General features: G+C 54.6%; 1 long non-coding RNA gene across 1 annotated transcript in view; it reads right to left on the bottom strand.

Moving 5' to 3' along the window:
- Positions 1-253: 253 nt before the first annotated feature.
- LOC107181416 overlaps positions 254-6,244 on the bottom strand; it is an 8,830-nt gene continuing 2,839 nt past the window's right edge. Inside the window, exons 2-3 of the long non-coding RNA XR_001512117.1 lie at positions 2,431-2,436; positions 254-343 (exon numbers count right to left, since the gene is read on the bottom strand). This is a non-coding gene — a long non-coding RNA (uncharacterized LOC107181416). The remainder of the gene's footprint in view (positions 344-2,430; positions 2,437-6,244) is intronic.

Raw genomic sequence — 6,244 nt, 5'->3', positions numbered from 1 at the left:
GCCCCCGCCCCTACCCTCACCCTCACCCCCACCCCGCGGCCCCTTTGGCCAACAGGCCAGGTTTCTCTTGGGCAGGCAGAGAACACAGACTGCAGAAATCCTCAAAGCATCTTATTTTTCTAGCAAACATATTTCTCCAGCTCCGGAGGCTCTGGAGCATCCATGGAACATTCCAGATCTGACCCTCCCACTCCCCTCTCCTTCCGTCTGGAACCTACCAGGGCCCTCCATGCTCATGTCCCCACCTGAAGGGGAGACCAAGCCTTCCTCTTCAGGCTGGGGGTTTGCTCACTCACTCATCCCAGGCCTCCCAGGGCTCCCAGGAATCCAGCTCCTCGGTGGCCTGGGCTGGGAAGCGCAACCTGGCGGGCAGACACTTCCCACACACACACACACACACACACACACGCCAGCTCCTCTCTGAAGTGACTCCCCTGTTTGGAACGGCAAGAAACTTTTTCTCTTTTTGGTGTTGGTTAAAAGGGAACACAAGACATTTAAATAAAAATTTCCAAACATTTCTGAGGACAGAGCTGAGTCTTTGTGGTCAGGGAGGAAGACACTGAAATAAGCTCATGGGGAGGAGGGGTCTCCTGGCCTGGGGGCTTTAACACCCATCACCTGGGTGACTTTGGACAAATTGCTTTGTGTCTCTGCATCTCCATTCTCTTATCTGTAAATTGGGAGACAGCCCACACCTAGGTTGCTGTGAGGATTAAAGAAGAATGCCTGTGTGCCCCGAGACCACAGGAGGGAGGCCTTCAAGGGCCCTTAGACACCCTGGCTGCGTGGCACCCACAAACAGAGCTGCATACCTTGGCCGATGGTAGCTGCCCATTCATTGATTCATTCATTCACGGATGTTGAGTATGTGCTAGACCAGCCGTGGACAAACTACAGCCCGCGGGCCGGATCCGGCCCATTTGAAATGAATAAAACTAAAAAAAAAAGACCGTACCCTTTTATGTAATGATGTTTACTTTGAATTTATATTAGTTCACACAAACACTCCACCCATGCTTTTGTTCCGGCCCTCCGGTCCAGTTTAAGAGCCCATTGTGGCCCTCGAGTCAAAAAGTTTGCCCACCCCTGTGCTAGACGCTGTACTAAATGGTGACACTGACATCTACCTGCCCTCACAGACCTTCAGCCTGGCTTGGTGACTAAGCTCTTTGTTCCTGATTGTCAAGCCTGGGGACTGGGGGCAGAGTTCCCTGAGTCTGTTCCCCTCGTCATTAGAATAAAAGCCCTTATAACAATAATGGCAATTAATGTTGATCATTTACCTTCTGCCCAGCTTTGTGCTTGATGCTTTACAATCCTCTCTAGGAAGTGGGCCCCATCATCTACACTTAATGAGGAGGACACCCAGGTGCAGGAGGTGAAATGATTGCCCGAGATCCTCCAAGCTGTGGAGCTGGGACTTAAATCCGGGTCCATTTGATTCCAAAACTCCTACAATTAACGGCGCCCTTTGTTTGCCATGCGTTTCTAACTTCCTACCAACCAGGTTCTGAGGCGGCCAATATGAATGACTCATCACACATCCAGTTAAATACGAACTCAGAAAGTTGAGACACCATATGTCAAAGTGGGGGATCCTTCAGAAATAAAAATGCACCTGAGCAGATTTCTCTCTGAGCTTCCTAGCAGTCCTAGCAAAAAGAGAAACACAGCCAAGCTGATGCTGAGATAAAAAATTAAACTACAGCCCTGGCCGACTTGGCTCAGTGGATAGAGCGTCGGCCTGCAGACTGAGGGGTCCCGGATTCGATTCCAGCCAGGGGCACATGCCTGGGTTGCGGGCTTGGTCCCCAGTAGAAGGCGTGCAGGAGGCAGCCAATCAATGATTCTCTCTCATCATTGATGTTTCCATCTCTCTCTCCTTCTCCCTTCCTCTCTGAAATCAATAAAGAAATATATATATATAAAATTAAACTACATGCCCGGCCAGTGTGGCTCAGTGTTGACCCATGAACCAGGACGTCATGGTTAGATTCCTAGTCAGGGCACAGGCCTGTGCTGTGGGCTCGATCCCCAGTATGGGGCGTGCAGGAGGCAGCCAGTCAATGATTCCCTCTCATCATTGATGTTTCTCACTCTTTCTCCCTCTCCCTTCCTCTCTCTGAAGTCAATAAAAGCACTTTTTAAAAATTAAACTACATGTCTACTTCTTGCCAGGACAAAGAGATATGTCATCTTGAACTGTACAGTGTGGTGTTTGAAGGTGTTATCTTCATACCATCTTCACAGTTGCCATTCTGAGCAACCAGGAGTCAATCCCACCACGGCCTCCAGGAGACTGGGTGGAAGATGCATTCAGAGTATCCCACCACAGCGGGCGAGGGAGCTGGGGTCTTTATGCTCCAAGTACACCCCTCACTGGCTGAAATCTGCTCCCGGAAAAATTACCACCCTGGCCCTGCCAACCTGCCCCTGGCAGGGCTGAGAGAAAGCCCCCCAGGCATGTGCTGGAACTTCAAATACTTAGAGGATAAAAACGGGTACACCGATGGGTTAAAAAGGCCGTGAGTCAGAGAGATGAGGCTTCAATCTCTGTTCCACCATTTTCTTGTTTCCATGACCTGGGGGCAAGCTGCTCGATGTTTCACTCTCACATTGATGTTTCTCTCTCCCTCCCTCTCCCTTCTCTCTCTGAAAATCAATTTTTTTTTTAAAAAAAGAATAAAGATGATCTGACAGATTATTTTCTATTCGTCCAGATAACCCTGTCTTCTATTAAAGATAAATCCAGAACTTAACACAGTAAGAGTTTATTTCTGTTAACATCTGGTGGTGCCTTTGGTCAGTGACTGGGACCCAGGCTCTTTCCACCTTGTGGCTCTTCCCTCCTCTAAGTTCCAGATGTTCTATTAAACCAGAATGTCTGTCTACTAAGTTCTATCTGACCAACACGTTGATGGAGGGGATGCAATGGAGGAGACATCTTTTTAAACTACTTCCTCCTGGGAGTGACGCACACAGTCCATTGGTGAGAACTAATCATATGATCCCACTTAGATGCAATGGGGGCTGGGTGAGCAGTTGGCTGTCACCAACAACTCTAGAGCAGGTTCTCGGGAACCCGGGCACCATTGATACTCGGGGCCGGACACGTCTCTGTTGTGAGGAGTAGAGGCCAGGGATGGTTAGCAGCATCTACGCACTAGATTTCTAGGTGGCAAAACATAGCCCCCCCCCGCCCCCCCAACCAGTTAAGAGCTTCTGCTCTATTTTTTAAAAAATATATTTTATTGATTTCTTTTTAGAGAGGAAGGGAGAGGGATAGAGAGTTAGAAACATCGATCAGCTGTCTCCTACACACCCCCAACTGGGGATGTGCCCACAACCAAGGTACGTGCCCTTGACCGGAATCGAACCTGGGACCTTTGAGTCCACAGGCCGACGGTCTATTCACTGAGCCAAACCGGTCAGGGCAAGAGCTTCTGCTCTATGGTAAGAAAAGAGCGTGCATGAGGGTGGTCAGCAGGCCGTCTTGTCTCAGCTTCGCTCATCCTCAGGGCCCCTTCCCACTCATGTGCTCCCCAGACGGCCCAGAGCAGCCTCACCGTATTTTAAAACATTGGGGACTTTCACACAGGGTTGGATTTTGGGCTTCTCTGAAAAACTGAAAGGTGTGGCTGCCACTGCCCCATATTTCTGCAGGGCAGTGGTCAGCGGAGCTGGCCGATGGCTGCCCACCAGGTTCGCCACACGGCAGGAGGACCTGGAGTGCCAGTCCAGGAATCCGGAAGCTGATCATGAAGACCCTGGGGAGCCAGGCAGGTGCTGGGACTGGGACATGAGTGTCCTTCTTGAAAGATCGTCCTGGCAGCCGTTTTGAGGACGGCTTCGGGGAGAGGAACTAGAGGCTGGGAGGCCAGCAGGAAGGCTGTTCAAACAGACCAGGCAGGCGCAGCTGGGGCCATGCAGATGGGGAGGCTGAACAAGCCCCCAAACACGAGGGTCCCCGCTCTTGTGTGTCGAGAAGGAAGTTAGAACGTGAGTGGACAGATCATTGCAAACTGCTGAGACTGAGGGCAGGAGGGAGTGGGACACCTCCCACACACCCACCCACTGAACACCTGAGCTGTGACTGTGACGTGGCCACCACGCGGACCCGTTTCCACACACCCCCCCCACCCGTCCTGTGAGGTGGGCATATTCCCATTTTACAGATGGGAGAGTTGCGGCAAGCTGAACCCGGGTCTGCCTGGCTCCCAGGCCACGTCCCCCCGCTTTGCCTCTGGGATGCTAATCTCTCCAAGGAAAACAACCCCAGCCCATCAGCCACGGAAGCCCTTCCATGGGGCAGGGAGAGCCTGGGAGTTTATAATTAGTCCTTCCCCGTGGCTTACCAGGACCTCCCACCGAGACCTAGCCGGCCGGTGGGGGATGGGGATTAAGTTCCCAGAAGAGGATTTGGGCTCCCAAGTTCCTGTGTGGCTTCCTAGGCCTCCTTGCGATGCTGCCTGGATCACAGCGCCAGCACCAGGCCCTTTTCTGGCTCCTCAGCCACCTGTGCCCAAACCGCAGCACCTCGGGATGGTGCACACAAGTGCCCCCCAGCCAACCATGGGCAGGCCTGGCTGGGGTCCATCATCGGCCAGTGCCCCGTCTCCCTCCTGCCCCCGCCCCCAGAAGCGAGGCTTAGAATCGTCGAGGCGATGGGAACACTGACTGTGAGGTTTCTGTGGGGTTCCCAAGGGCCACGCGCTACTTCTAGGGCCTCACAGCCCTTCACTCATCTGTCCTCCCAATGCCCTGTAAGGGCCTGTGGCCAGCAGCAGAGCACACGCCTGAGAGCAGCCACCGCTCCGTCCACTGACCACTGCCCTGCAGAAATAGGGGGCAGAGCGAGCCACCCTTCCCACTTTTCAAAAAAGCCCCAAATCCAATCCTGTGTGGAAGTTCCTCGTGTTTTAAAATAACTCTCCCTCTCCCTTCCTCTCTGTAAAAAGATCAATAAAAAATATATATTTTTAAAAACACACGATGAGGATGCTCTGTGCCGTTTGGAGAGCATGAGAGCGGGACGGTGCCCTGAGGACGAGAGAAGCTGAGAAGAGACGAGCTGCCCACCCAAGCTTCCCAAGCCCCTTCCTAAGCAGAGGGCAGGGGTCCCACTCTCCCCATTTTCCTGGTGACGAAGCAGAGGCCGAGAGAAATTCGGTAGCTTAGGTGAAGTCACCCCGCTAACAAGAGGGAGGCAGGACTCGAAGCCAAACCCTGCGGCTCCAGGGAGCGGATCTAATCCTGCCTTTGTGTCCTTTGGCGCTGCGCAGGGTGAGGAGCAGAAAGGAGGAGTCAGGAATGTAGCTGAAAAGGTTCGGGGTGGCTGGGCTGGGCTGGCGTCAGTGGCGAAGATCCTGTTATCCTGGGCCAGCGCCCCGTCCTGGTGGGAACGCCCAGTGGCCTCCACCTGCCCGCGCCAGGGCGGGCTGGCTCCGGGGCCTGGGGGTCGGCCTGGGCTGGCACACTCTGGCCGAGGGCCCTGTCACCAGCCTCTGGCCCACTCAGGACACCTGGTTGGAAGCAATGGCTGCAGTGAGGCTGTGCCCTGAGGCCAGTCGGCTGGGTCAGGGGGAAGGGGGCCCTGGGGCAGGATCTGGAGGGGTTTGAGCCCAAACCAGGCACCCCTCACTCCCAGAGCCAAGACAGGAGCAGCAGCCCCAGCCGCTCAGGGCAGGAGCAGGCGCTGTCCCCACACGCACCCTGGCAGCCTGGCTCAGTGGGGATGGGCCCTGCGTCAGCCCTGAGCCCTCCGCTCCTGAGGGCTCTCCTGGGCCACGGGCCTCCTTCCACGGCCCCAGACAAAGCTCAGGTAGTGGGCGTCTGCAGGCCCGAGGAGGAGGACAGCCCAGAGAGAGCCAGGCCCCAAAGTGAAGTAAGTCACAGTCAAGTGGGCAGAGGAGCCCAGCGTCCACCCCCAGCAAAGGATTCTCCTGGGTCCAGCCAACTCAGGGTCAGCCGTGCCTTGGGACTGTGGGTGCTGATGAGAAGGGAGGACTCACCGGGACCCAGCGCCTGCCCCACGCCGGCCGGTACTTCAGCCCCCTTCCCCACTGTCTTTCCACCCTCTTCACAACACCGGCGGCCCCATTTCACAGATGAGAAAACCAAGAGTGACCAGGGCTCTACTGTAGCTGGTGGTCAGGGGAGACCTGTCTGAGGAGGTGACATCTGAGTTGAGACCGGTTGGTAAGATGGTGGCCCGGCAAAGAGCTGGAGGGAAGGTTGTTCT

Source organism: Myotis davidii, unplaced genomic scaffold, assembly GCF_000327345.1.
Source record: "Myotis davidii unplaced genomic scaffold, ASM32734v1 scaffold149, whole genome shotgun sequence".
NCBI classification, from domain to species: Eukaryota; Metazoa; Chordata; class Mammalia; order Chiroptera; family Vespertilionidae; genus Myotis; species Myotis davidii.
Note: the sequence above shows the minus strand (reverse complement) of the source record. Positions and strands in the feature narration are given on the sequence as shown.